The sequence below is a fragment of the Pongo pygmaeus genome, chromosome 6 (assembly GCF_028885625.2).
Source record: "Pongo pygmaeus isolate AG05252 chromosome 6, NHGRI_mPonPyg2-v2.0_pri, whole genome shotgun sequence".
Classification (NCBI taxonomy): Eukaryota; Metazoa; Chordata; class Mammalia; order Primates; family Hominidae; genus Pongo; species Pongo pygmaeus.
Genome location: NC_072379.2, coordinates 71793433 through 71807246, shown reverse-complemented (window position 1 = coordinate 71807246; position 13814 = coordinate 71793433). Strand labels below are relative to the sequence as shown.

At 38.2% G+C, this 13814-nt stretch overlaps 1 pseudogene; it reads right to left on the bottom strand.

The window, feature by feature from the left end:
- Positions 1 to 2921: 2921 nt before the first annotated feature.
- Positions 2922 to 10352, bottom strand: LOC129041553 (transcription factor IIIA-like; annotated as a pseudogene).
- Between the last annotated feature and the right edge of the window lie 3462 nt (positions 10353 to 13814).

Sequence of the window (13814 nt, the reverse complement as noted above, 5' to 3'; positions counted from 1 at the left end):
GGGTGATAAGAAAGTTTTTTTATTTTTTAATTTTTTTAATTACACTTTAAATTCTGGGATACATGTGCCGAACGTGCAGGTTTGTTACATATGTGTACATGTGCCATGGTGGTTTGCTGCACCCATCAACCCGTCATCTACATTAGGTATTTCTCCTGATGTTATCCATCCCCTAGCCCCCATTCCCCGACAGGCCCCAGTGTGTAGTTCCCCTCCCTATGTCCATGTGTTCTCATTGTTCAACTCCCACTTATGAGTGAGAACATGCAGTGTTTGGTTTTCTGTTCCTGTGTTAGTTTGCTGAGAATGATGGTTTCCAGCTTCATCCATGTCCCCGCAAGGGACATGAACTCATCCTTATTTATGGCTGCATAGTATTCCATGGTGTATATGTACCACATTTTCTTTATCCAGTCTATCATTGATGGGCATTTGGGTTGGTTCCCAGTCTTTGCTATTGTGAACAGTGCTGCAATAAACATATGTGTGCATGTGTCTTTATAGTAGAACGATTTATAATCCTTTGGGTTTATACCCAGTAATGGGATTGCTAGGTCAAATGGTTTTTCTGGTTCTAGATCCTTGAGAAATTGCCACACTGTCTTCCACAATGGTTGAACTAATTTACACTCCCACCAACAGTGTAAAAGCATTCCTATTTCTCTGCATCCTCTCCAACGTTTGTTGTTTCCTGCTTTTTAATGATTGGCATTGTAGCTGGTGTAAGATGGTATCTCATTGTGGTTTTGATTTGCATTTCTCTAATGACCAGTGATGATGAGCTTTTTTTCATATGTTTTAGGCCACATAAATGTCCTTTTGAGAAGTGTCTGTTCATATCTTTTGCCCACTTTTTAATGGGGTTGTTTGTCTTTTTCTTATAAATTTGTTTAAGTTTCTTATAGATTGTGGATATTAGCCCTTTGTCAGATGGTGAGATTGCAAAAATTTTCTCCCATTCTATAGGTTGCCTATTCACTCTGATGATAGCTTCTTTTGCTATGCAGAAGTTCTTTAGTTTAATTAGATCCCAGTTCCTATACACCAATAATAGACAAACACAGAGAGCCAAATCGTGAGTGAACTCCCATTCACAATTGCTGCAAAGAGAATACAATGCCTAGGAAGACAACTTACAAGGGATGTGAAGGACCTCTTCAAGGAGAGCTACAAAACACTGCTCAAGGAAATAAAAGAGGACACAAACAAATGGAAAAACATTCCATGCTCATGGATAGGAAGAATCAATATCATGAAAATGTCCATACTGCCCAAAGTAATATATAGATTCAATGCTATCTCCATCAAGCTATCATTGACTTTCTTCACAGAATTAGAAAAAACTACTTTAAATCTCATATGGCACCGAAAAAGAGCCCATATAGCCAAGACAATCCTAAGCAAAAAGAACAAAGCTGGAGGCATCATGCGACCTGACTTCAAACTATACTACAATGCTACAGTAACCAAAACAGCATGGTACTGGTACCAAAACAGATATATAGACAAGTGAAACAGAAAAGAGGCCACAGAAATAACACCACACATTGACAACCATTTGATCTTTGAAAACCTGACAAAAACAACCAATGGGGAAAGGATTCCCTATTTAATAAATGGTGTTGGGAAAACTGGCTGGCCATATGTAGAAAACTTAAACTGGACCCCCCCCCCTTACACCTTATATAAAAATTAACTCAAGATGAATTAAAGACTTAGACATAAGACCTAAAACCATAAAAAACCTAGACGAAAACCTAGGCAATACCATTCAGGACATAGGCATGGGCAAAGGCTACATGGCTAAAACGCCAAAAGAAGGTTTGTTTAAAGTGTGTGTGAGTTGGCTGAAGGGCCTTGAGTTGAGAGATATTAATGCCTGGGGCAGGACTGAGATATCCATTTAGGGGTTAATTGGTTATTTTGCAACTTAAATAGAAGTTCTTTGGGGAGCCCATTAGGCCTCACAGTTAAACCAGTTTTCTTGGACATATTTGGGATATGAAAGTTATATTGAATGCCTTCTTTGAGAGCCTGGTGTGATTCTGAGAAATGAAATGTGTGCTTTGATTACTATCACTAATGTCTGGAACTCCAAGGGGAAAAAGGAGTGTCCTAGAGAAGCTTCGTATTACAGCCTTAGTATACAGAGAGATATGCGCGTTTTTGATTTATATTTTCCATATCTGAAGCAAGGGATTCACAGAGTTCTTTACTCTGAAGGGACAACTCTTAGGCAATGGCCAAATAATTTGTGAACATTTGCTTGTGAGGCAATTTGCTGACAAGCACATCCAGTGCTAAGATGACTACCTGAAGTCCGGCCAATCATGCTGACCCTGGGGTTCTGTCCTTTTATCAGGAGATAAAGCAACAAAATTTCAGTGAGCTCTATCACTTACAATGGTGACAGTGCCATCCATACAGCCTACAAACTCCCATTGCTGAACACTCAGTTAATCCCAAGGGGCTGTTCATATAGCCAACGGGTTTGAGGGAAAGGTGACTTCATTTAACACCATTGCATCTGTCAAGGAACTGACAGTGGAGACCACCCCTTCCAGGTTAATAATCCAGACGGACTAGGTTCGGCTCCATATTATATTAAGCAGGCCTCAGTAGCAGTGCTGAGTTTTTGGGACGCTGCTTTTATGACCCAAGGCATAATGGGCAACTGGTTATGGAGAATCACAGGCTCAAGGTCTGCAAGGGCCTCTATTTCCAGGAGGTCCCAGTATGTGGCCAACATTTTTTGCTCTCATGCTATATATAGCACAGGGTCAGGAAGGTCAGTTTCTTGTTTCAAAAGTCCATGGGCTACCTATGGCCATCATAGGTTGTCCAGAGACTTCAGGAGGTATGAACAGAGGTTGCTAAATCTTCTATAGTGAATCTATCAAGGGTCTGCCATTCTTTTTTTCCTAAATCAATGATTTTAATAACAAAAAAATATACTTCTGAGGGGAAATAACTGAGCTCATTGGTCTGTAGTCCTTCAAACAAAGAAATCTGATTTTTAGCAGAGAGTAAGTATTGAAGCTGTCGAGATCAATACAATTCAATGACTCTGCATTTTTATGCAAAGATAAACCTTGTTCTTGTTTCCTCTTATGAGGGATATTTTACTGAGATGAGAGGCCAAATTTCATTTTTCAGAAGATAGCTTTACTTTGATCTTAATTTTCTTCCTGTCAAGCTCATACACAATAGCATGTCTTGAAAGAGTTTGTTTCATAGCCAACCTTTTGCCACAGCCAGCGTGTTCACACATAAATGGGTGCTTCTCCTTATGAAAAGAAAGAAGACAGTTCTGGAGATTAAATACAGTTCTTCTGCAGTCTTCTCTTGGATGTTGACATACATCTCTTTCTGAGGCATGGGTTTTCACAGGTTATCTGAGATAATCTTCACATTTGAATGTTTTCTGGCATACATCATGTTATTTCCTTTCTATGGATTTCTCTCATGTGATTTGGAAGCTCTGTCCATGTTTCTGCCACAAAAGAACATCCCTACTGACATACAATTTTCTGATGAACCTGCATCTGTCCTCCCAGCCTGCAGGGTGAAACAAAGTGTTTTCCACATCCTTCAAGGTTAAACTTGAATAGGGGTTTATTTTCATGCTGGCACTGATGGATTTTCAGCTGCTGATGCTTCTTAAAGGTCTTCTTACATCCTTCAAAATTGCATACATATTGCTTTTGCAGATTTTCATGTTTGCATGCAAAATGTTTCTTCCAGTTGGATTTTGTGTGGGATTTTTTTTTTTTTTAAATCACAGCCACTAGCTGCACAAATAAAAGGCTTTTCTCCAATGTGAATCAGGATGTGGCGATTCAGAAGGTAGCTCCTGATGAAGGCTTTGCCACACCCTTTGTAGTCACAGGCCTCTGCAGGATCAGCTAAATTTAAGATGGAAAGAATTTAGAGCCTTTTATTTGAGTGATCCCCAATTAAGGTGAGCTTATTTGGAAACACCAGTATCAGAGACATTAAGTAGAATTTGTAAATAGGAATATATTGCCTCCAGAATGAAAAAAAGAACTAAAAGATGTTGAAAGTTTTTGTTTATAATGAGTATGTCAAATAAAACTCTTTAGGGGAAGATGTTATCAACTTAATATCAAACCTGTGCTGCTGGAGAAAGGTGGGTGCAGTTGAGATCTTGTCTGCAAAGATTGCATGCAATGGCAACACTGTTGAGGTGCCCTATAATGTGACCTAGGAAAAGCATACTTTTTTCCTTGGAGATAAAGGCAAAATACAGTCAAGGGGGTCATTGAAATAGCCACCAAAGATAAATATTAGCAAAATCTATAATAGCAAAGTATTTACTGGTTATTAGTTAAATGATGTGAGTAATTTTAATAATATTAGGTATTACGCATGAGGATCACAATAGATGTAACCACAGCATTGTAATAAACCACCCTGAGGCGTCTGTCTTTATTTATTTTTTTTGAGGTTTGCAAATATTAGTTAAGTTTTATATAAATAAGTTTAAATTCTTGAAGTTCCTTTTAAAATTTACATTGGAACATCTTAACTGTTTTAATACGGGGGGCCACAGGGTCTTGTTTCTCAGGCTAATTTTTCAGTACCAAAATCTTTATTTAATTTTAATGCATTGCTCATTGTATCAGAACATATATGCTCAAAATGGAATTTAGAAAACACTATAATTAAAGTAAAGAATACCTATTTTTTCTCTATTGAAAAAATTTTTAAAGTTTTTGTTTGTTTGTTTGTTTGTTTAAGAGATGGGGGTCTCATTATGTTGCCAAGGCTGGCGTGCAGTGGCTATTCACAGGTGCAATCATAGCTCACTACAACCGTGAACTCCTAGCCTCAAGTGATCCTCCTCAGCCTCCCAAGTAACTGGGACTACAGGCATGTACTACTGGACCAGGCTCTATTTTATATTTAGTTACTCTACTGAGAATATCGGAAGTATTATGTTTAAATTTAGCAAGATCCCTGAGTAAAATTCTAAGTTGAGACCCAGTATGATTAAGTCTGTAAAGCTTTGTCAATTGGTGTATTTTAGCAGATCTTAAAGTTAAGTTAGAACCTATCTTTTACAGACAAAAAAGCCCAATCAGTACACATTTTATATTAGTGTTATAAAAAATATTTTAGCAGATTTTTGGATTTCTATTTGGGTTAATTATGTACAAATTTTTTTGTGTGTATACGTATATATACAGAGTTATATAAGTAAAAAAATATGTATATATATATATATACACACACACTATTTATTTTAAAATTTCTTCTCCTATATCAAGGTTTTCCCTTTATTCCATTATTTTTCCTCTGTTTTGGGCTTCTAGCCTCCTGAAGTCATGGTTTTTAGTTTCCATCTGTATCTAATAGTTCATAATTCAAACCAGGGTGGTTACAGGAAAGGAGTTGGGGAAGCAGCCCAGTGGCCTGCCTCGTATGCAGCCATTCTTCATCCTAAGGCTTCCCAGTCAACCTGTGAAAGAATGGGATTTCACTTGAGAGCTGCAGTCACCTCTCCTTGGGACAGGCAATAAGTTCCTTTAAGTTTTTGTCCCTTTGCATGTTGACCTGCAGGGGCACTTACTAAAGCCCAATCACACTGGCTAGGGGCCTTGCATCATTTAAGCAACTGGGTAACTTTTGCAGGTGTTCAGAAGGGGGTTGCTGGAGTGAGATATTTGTTTCCTTGCCACAGACAGCCTCTCTGGGTTAAATATTGAATGGCTGGTATCCAACAGGGCAGCCCATGATATTCCTGAGGATCTGGGGAACTTGAAGTTCCCTAAAAACAGCAACAAAATATGCAGCAAAGAAGGCAGGTCGACAGCTACCCGACCAGAGCAACACTGACTATGAGACAGGGGTGCCATTTCTTTACCATGGGGGAACCCAGCCAACATCTTTTTTCACAAAGGTTGCCTGAAACACATGGACAAATCATCATTCTGCCCTAATTAATGATTATAAAGCAAAAAGTATCTGAAACAAGTCTCAATCAATTTAGAAGTTTATTTTGCCAAGGTTAAGGGCATGCCTGTGACACAGCCTCAGGAAGTCCCGACAACATATGCAGGGCAGTTGTGCTACAGCTTGGTTTTAAACATTTTAGGGAGACAGAGGACATCAATCAATACATGTAAGATGTACATTAGTTTGGTCTGAAAAGGTGGGACAACTTGAAGTGGTGGGGGCTTCCAGATCATAGGTAGATTCAAAGATTTTCTGATTGGCAATTGGTTGAAAGAGTTTATCTAAAGATCTGGAATAGAAGAAAGTGACTGCATTAAGATAAGGGTTTGTTGAGATCAAGGTTCCTATTGTGCAGGTAAAGTCATCAGGTAGCAGGCTTCAGAGAGAATAGATTGTAAATGTTTCTGATCAGACTGAAAGAGTCTGTTCTATCAGTCATAGGGTCTCTGTTTTAATGTTAATGCTTGTATTGGTGTATAAGAATGCTTGTGATTTTTGTACATTGATTTTGTATCCTGAGACTTTGCTGAAGTTGCTTATCAGCTAAAGGAGATTTTGGGCTGAGACAATGGGGTTTTCTAGATATACAATCATGTCATCTGCAAACAGGGACAATTTGACTTCCTCTTTTCCTCATTGAATACCCTTTATTTCCTTCTCCTGCCTAATTGCCCTGGCCAGAACTTCCAACACTATGTTGAATAGGAGTGGTGAGAGAGGGCATCCCTGTCTTGTGCCAGTTTTCAAAGGGAATGCTTCCAGTTTTTGCCCATTCAGTATGATATTGGCTGTGGGTTTGTCATAGATAGCTCTTACTATTTTGAGATACGTCCCATCAATACCTAATTTATTGAGAGTTTTTAGTATGAAGCGTTGTTGAATTCTGTCAAAGGCCTTTTCTGCATCTATTGAGATAATCATGTGGTTTTTGTCTTTGGTTCTGTTTATATGCTGTGTTACATTTATTCATTTGCATATATTGAACCAGCCTTGCATCCCAGGGATGAAGCCCACTTGATCATGGTGGATAAGCTTTTTGATGTGCTGCTGGATTCGGTTTGCCAGTATTTTATTGAGGATTTTTGCATCAATATTCATCAAGGATATTGGTCTAAAATTCTCTTTTTTGGTTGTGTCTCTGCCCGGCTTTGGTATCAGGATGATGCTGGCCTCATAAAATGAGTTTGGGAGGATTCCCTCTTTTTCTATTGATTGGAATAGTTTCAGAAGGAATGGTACCAGTTCCTCCTTGTACCTCTGGTAGAATTCGGCTGTGAATCCATCTGGTCCTGGACTCTTTTTGGTTGGTAAGCTATTGATTATTGCCACAATTTCAGAGCCTGTTATTGGTCCATTCAGAGATTCAATTTCTTCCTGGTTCAGTCTTGGGAGGGTGTATGTATCAAGGAATTTATCCATTTCTTCTAGATTTTCTAGTTTATTTGTGTAGAGGTGTTTGTAGTATTCTCTGATGGTAGTTTGTATTTCTGTGGGAACGGTGGTGATATCCCCTTTATCATTTTTTATTGCATCTATTTGATTCTTCTCTCTTTTCTTCTTTATTAGTCTTGCTAGTGGTCTATCAATTTTGTTGATCCTTTCAAAAACCAGCTCCTGGATTCATTAATTTTTTGAAGGGTTTTTTGTGTATCTAATTCCTTCAGTTCTGCTCTGATTTTAGTTATTTCTTGCCTTCTGCTAGCTTTTGAATGTGTTTGCTCTTGCTTTTCTAGTTCTTTTAATTGTGATGTTAGGGTGTCAATTTTGGATCTTTCCTGCTTTCTCTTGTGGGCATTTAGGGCTATAAATTTCCCTCTACACACTGCTTTGAATGTGTCCCAGAGATTCTGGTATGTTTTGTCTTTGTTCTTGTTGGTTTCAAAGAACATCTTTATTTCTGCCTTCATTTCGTTATATACCCAGTAGTCATTCAGGAGCAGGTTGTTCAGTTTCCATGTAGTTGAGCGGTTTTGAGTGAGTTTCTTAATCCTGAGTTCTAGTTTGATTATGCTGTGGTCTGAGAGACGTTTGTTATAATTTCTGTTCTTTTACATTTGCTGAGGAGAGCTTTACTTCCAACCATGTGGTCAATTTTGGAATAGGTGTGGTGCGGTGCTGAAAAAAATGTATATTCTGTTGATTTGGGGTGGAGAGTTCTGTAGATGTCTATTAGGTCCGCTTGGTGCAGAGCTGAGTTCAATTCCTGGATATCCTTGTTAACTTTCTGTCTCGTTTACCTGTCTAATGTTGACAGTGGGGTGTTAAAATCTCCCATTATTATTGTGTGAGAGTCTAAGTCTCTTTGTAGGTCACACAGGACTCGCTTTATGAATCTGGGTGCTCCTGTATTGGGTGCATATATATTTAGGATAGTTAGCTCTTCTTGTTGAATTGATCCCTTTACCATTATGTAATGGCCTTCTCTGTCTCTTTTGATCTTTGTTGGTTTAAAGTCTGTTTTATCAGAGACTAGGATTGCAACCCCTGCCTTTTTTTGTTTTCCATTCATGAGTGAACTCCCATTCACAATTGCTTCAAATAGAATAAAATACCTAGGAATCCAATTTACAAGGGACGTGAAGGACCTCTTCAAGGAGAACTACAAACTACTGCTCAATGAAATAAAAGAGGGTACAAAGAAATGGAAGAACATTCCATGATCATGGGTAGGAAGAATCAATATCGTGAAATGGCCATACTGCCCAAGGTAATTTATAGATTCAATGCCATCCCCATCAAGCTACCAATGACTTTCTTCACAGAATTGGAAAAAACTACTTTAAAGTTCATATGGAACCAAAAAAGAGCCTGCATCGCCAAGTCAATCCTAAGCCAAAAGAACAAAGCTGGAGGCATCAAGCTACCTGACTTCAAACTATACTACAAGGCTACAGTAACTAAAACAGCATGGTACTGGTACCAAAACAGAGATATAGATCAATGGAACAGAACAGAGCCCTCAGAAATAATGCCACATATCTACAACTATCTGATCTTTGACAAACCTGAGAAAAACAAGCAATGGGGAAAGGATTCCCTATTTAATAAATGATGCTGGGAAAATTGGCTAGTCATAGGTAGAAAGCTGAAACTGGATCCCTTCCTTACACCTTATACAAAAATTAATTCAAGATGGATTAAAGACTTAAATGTTAGACCAAAAACCATAAAAACCCTAGAAGAAAACCTAGGCATTACCATTCAGGACATAGGCATGGGCAAGGACTTCGTGTCTAAAACACCAAAAGCAATGGCAACAAAAGCCAAAATTGACAAATGGGATCTAATTAAACTAAAGAGCTTCTGCACAGCAAAAGAAACTACCATCAGAGTGAACAGGCAACCTACAAAATGGGAGAAAATTTTCACAACCTACTCATCTGACAAAGGGCTAATATCCAGAATCTACAATGAACTCAAACAAATTTACAAGAAAAAACAAACAACCCCATTAAAAAGTGGGCGAAGGACATGAACAGACACTTCTCAAAAGAAGACATTTATGCAGCCAACAGACACATGAAAAAATGCTCATCATCACTGGCCATCAGAGAAATGCAAATCAAAACCACAATGAGATACCATCTCACACCAGTTAGAATGGCAATCATTAAAAAGTCAGGAAACAACAGGTGTTGGAGAGGATGTGGAGAAATAGGAACACTTCTACACTGTTGGTGGGACTGTAAACTAGTTCAACCCTTGTGGAAGTCAGTGTGGCGATTCCTCAGGGATCTAGAACTAGAAATACCATTTGACCCAGCCATCCCATTACTGGGTATATACCCAAAGGACTATAAATCATGCTGCTATAAAGACACATGCACACGTATGTTTATTGCGGCACTATTCACAATAGCAAAGACTTGGAACCAACCCAAATCTCCAACAATGATAGACTGGATTAAGAAAATGTGGCACATATACACCATGGAATACTATGCAGCCATAAAAAAGGATGAGTTCATGTCCTTTGTAGGGACATGGATGAAATTGGAAATCATCATTCTCAGTAAACTATCTCAAGGACAAAAAACCAAACACCGCATGTTCTCACTCATAGGTGCGAATTGAACAATGAGAACACACGGACACAGGAAGGGGAACATCACACTCTGGGGACTGTTGTGGGGTGGGGGGAGGGGGGAGGGATAGCATTAGGAGATATACCTAATGCTAAATGACGAGTTACTGGGTGCAGCACACCAGCATGGCACATGTATACATGTGTAACTAACCTGCACATTGTGCACATGTACCGTAAAACTTAAAGTATAATAATAATTAAAAAAAAAAAGTTAACGCTGGTCAGTTGTGCCTGAATTTCAAAGGAAGGAGAGTATAATGAGGCATGCCCAGCCCTTACTTCCCATCGTGGCCCTGAACTAGCGTTTCAGGTTAACTTTGGAATGCCGTCAGCCATGGAGAGGGTCTATCAGTCAGTTAGTGGGCTTAGAATTTTATTTCTGGTATACGTAATAAAAAAGGAAACAAAGAGGTAAGGGCATCTGGGGTCAGCCTCTGTTGAACACGGTGACTAGAAAGAGGATAGAATGCCCAATGCCAGAAAGTGCAGTTTTAGCGCCCCATCACTCCCATATCCATGGGATGGGCCTCCACCAAGGCTTTTATTGAGCCTCCAGAGTTTAATCTGTTAGCACTGTTCATTAGAATATTCTGAGAGATGTGGGGATACATGGCAAGCACAGACAGACACAGCAGCAGGCAACAAGGCTAAAGCACAAGCTCAAGTTCTGTCCAAGTCACTCTCGTAGAGGTCTGGAACCAATTAGTAAGCCAAGAGCAGCCTCTTGAAAAGCTATCCAACAGTCAGCAGTCACGGCCATGCTATATGCTCACGGAGCGAATTGTTTTATAAGATTTCAGGATTATTTTGATGGAAGGATACAACACACTGTCACTCAAATACATGAAAGGCAGAATTTCTTATTACTTTCAGCTATTAATAAGAGAAGGCTGCCAGGCAGGGCCATATAGGGAATTGCACTCAGGGACAGGGTAGCAGCAAAAGAGAGCTGTAGGAGGCAGCTATTTACGGTATCCATGACAAGCAAGGTGGGGTTAGCTAGGTTTCTCAGACTGCCTTCTGGTTGGTTATAATGCTGTGCCTAATTGTCTGGTATTTGGCCTGGGGCAATTAGGGCTTGTGCATAATGACCCACAGTGTAAGAACCTGATTAAGGAAGTGGTTGGAGTGTGGAAGAAATCAGGTGCTGAGAAAGTCAATTGACCAGTCTAACCAGAACCTCAAAACTGACTAAAGATATTAAAAAATTAAAAATCCCAAACCAAAAACTATATGTCTACATTACACCACAGGTAAAACAGGATTATGAATTAATAGTGGTAATAATTTTTAATTTTTTTAATTCATTTTGAAAAGTCTTATTCTAAAATGATTGAATTAGGAAAGTTACCTACATATTTTAAATTTCCATTCCCGAGACAGGAAGAAAAAAAGTGTTTGTCTTTTCCATTTCTAAATTCCCAAGAAACTACAGACATAAATTACTAGCTAAAACAACAGCATAAGCCCAAACAAAAAGCATCTCATAAAAAAGAACAGGTATTTATGCTTTCTTTGTTTTGTTGATGACTCTCAAAAGTTGCATATATAGCAAATATGATAAATTAATATACTTATCTATAATTTCTTTTATATTGAATAAATGATAGTGACAGTTACAATAAATTCTATGCCTTTTCACAGGTATATTGTACAAATTTAAGGAAAATAAGTGGCTTTACTGAAGTACAATTGATATAAAATAAGCTGTCTATATTTAAAGTAACAAATTTTATACTTTTTAATCAAATATATCAGTATACATCTCCACATATTTACACATAAAAAATAGACAGATAAGGTAAATATATGATTGATAGATAGATAGATAGATAGATAGATAGATAGATAGACAGATAGATAAATTAGTTTGCTAGGGTTGCCATAACAGAGTTCCACAACCTGAGTTAAACAACAGAAATTTATTTTCTCATCATTCTAGGGCTAAAAGTTTAAGGCATTAGCAGGGTTGGTTTCTCCTGAGACATTCTCTTTAGGTTGTAAATAGCCATCTTCTTCTCCCCATGCTCTTCCCTCTGTATTTAGTGAGTCATAATCTCGTCTTCTTATAAGGACACCAGTTATATGGGATTAGGGCCTACCTGAATGACCTCATTTTCATTTAATCACATTTCTAAATATCCCATCTCCAATTACCATCCCATTCTGAGGTGGTGCTAGGGGTTAAGACTTCAACATATGAATTTTGGAGGGATGCAATTCAGCACACACACACACACACACACACACACACACACACACGATTGACCCTGTTTGTGGATGACATGATCTTTCATCCAGGAAACCCTATCATCTTAGCCCAAATCTTCTTAAGCTGATAAGCAACTTCAGCAAAGTCTCAGGATACAAAATCAATGTGTAAAAAAATTGCTAGCATTCCTGTGCACCAACAGTCAAGCTGAGGGCCAAATCACCAACAAACTCGCATTCACAATTACCACAAAAAGAATAAAATACCTAGGAATACAGCTAACTAGGGAGGTGAAAGATCTCTACAAGGAGAACTACAAACCACTGCTCAAATAAATGAGAGAGGACACAAACAAACGAAAACATATTACATGCTCAAGGATAAAAAGAATCAATATTGTTAAAATGACCATACCGCCAAAAGTAACTTATAGATTCAATGTTATTTCCATTATATTGACATTTTTCACAGAACTAGAAAAAACTATTTTAAAATTCATATGGAACAAAAAAGAGCCCAAATAGCCAAGGCAATCCTAAGCAAAAGGAGCAAAGCTGGAGGCATCACGTTACCTGACTTCAAACTATACTACAGGTCTACAGTAACCAAAACAGCATGGTACTCGTACAAGAACAGATACATAGAACAATGGAACAGAACAGAGAACCCAGAAATATGACTGTACACCTATCTGATGTTCAACAAACCTAACGAAAACAAGCAATGGGGAAAGGATTCCCTATTCAATAAATGGTGCTGGGACAACTGGCTAGCCATATGCAGAAGATTGAAACTGGACCCCTTCCTTACTCCATATACAAAAATTAACACAAGATGGATTAAATACTTAAATGTAACCCATAACTATAAAAACCCTGGAAGAAGACAACACAGGCAATACCATTCAGGACATAGGCTTGGGCAAAGATTTCATGACAAAGAAGCCAAAAGCAATTGCAACAAAAGCAAACATTGACAAATGGGTTCTAATTAAACTAAAGAGTTTCTGCACAGCAAATGAAACTATAAATGGAGTAAATAGATGACCTACAGAATGGAGGAACATTTTTGCAAACTGTACATCTGACAAAGGTCTAATACACAGGATCTATAAGGAACTTAAACAAATTTATAAGGAAAAATCCCAACCCCATAAAAATGTGGGCAAATGACATGAACAGACACTTTCCAAAAGAAGACATACATGCGGCCAACAATCATATAAAAAAAGCTCAACATCACTGATCATTAGAGAAATGCAAATCAAAACCACCATGAAATACCATCTAACACCAGTCAGAATGGCAACTACTGAAAAGTCAAAAAATAAAAGATGCTGGCAAGGTTGTGGAGAAAAAGGAACACTTATATTCTGTTGGTGGAAGTATGAATTAGTTCAGCCATTGTGGAAAACAGTATGGTGATTCCTAAGACAGAAATACCATTCAACTCAGCAATCCCATTACTAGATATATACCCAAAGGAATATAAATTATTATATTATAAAGACAAAGGCATTCATATGTTCATTGCAGC